Raw genomic sequence first — 869 nt, forward strand, 5'->3', positions numbered from 1 at the left:
GCAAGCGAAAAGCAGAAAATAACATACAAAGGAAACCCCATAAGATTATCAGCTGATTTTTCAGAATAAACTCTGCAGTCCAGAAGGGAGTGGCAGAATATATTTAAAGTGATGAAAGAGAAAAACCTACAACCAAGACTACTTTACCCAGCAAGGATCACATTCAGATTCGACGGAGAAATCAAAAGCTTTTCAGACAAGAAAAAGCTAAGAGAATTCAGTACCACCAAACCAGCTTTACAACAAATGCTAAAGGAACTTCACAAGAGAAGAAAAGACCCACAAAAACAAACCCAAAACAGCTAAGAAAATGGTAATAGGAACAATCATAATTATAATAAACTTGACTGTAAATGGATTAAATGTTCCAAACAAAAGACACGGTCTGACTGAATGGATACAAAAACAAGACCCATATATATGCTGTCTACAAGAGACCCACTTCAGACCTAGGGATACATACAGACTGAGAGTGAGGGGATGGAAAAAGATATTCCATGCAAATGGAAATCAAAAGAAAGCTGGAGTAGCAATACTTATATCAGAAAAAATAAAATTTAAAATAAAGAATGTTACAAGAGACAAGGAACGACACTACATAATGATCAAGGAATCATCCAAGAAGAAGATATAACAGTTATAAATATTTATGCACCCAATACAGGAGCACCTCAATACATAAGGCAAATGCTAACAACCATAAAAGAGGAAATCGACAGTAACACAATCATAGCAGGGGACTTTGCCACCCACTTACACCGATGGACAGGTCATCCAAAAAGAAAATAAATAAGGAAACACAAACTTTAAATGATACATTAAACAAGATGGACTTAATTGATATTTATAGGACATTCCATCCAAAAGCA

The sequence above is a fragment of the Lipotes vexillifer genome, unplaced genomic scaffold (genome assembly GCF_000442215.2).
Source record: "Lipotes vexillifer unplaced genomic scaffold, Lipotes_vexillifer_v1.1 scaffold295, whole genome shotgun sequence".
NCBI classification, from domain to species: domain Eukaryota; kingdom Metazoa; phylum Chordata; class Mammalia; order Artiodactyla; family Lipotidae; genus Lipotes; species Lipotes vexillifer.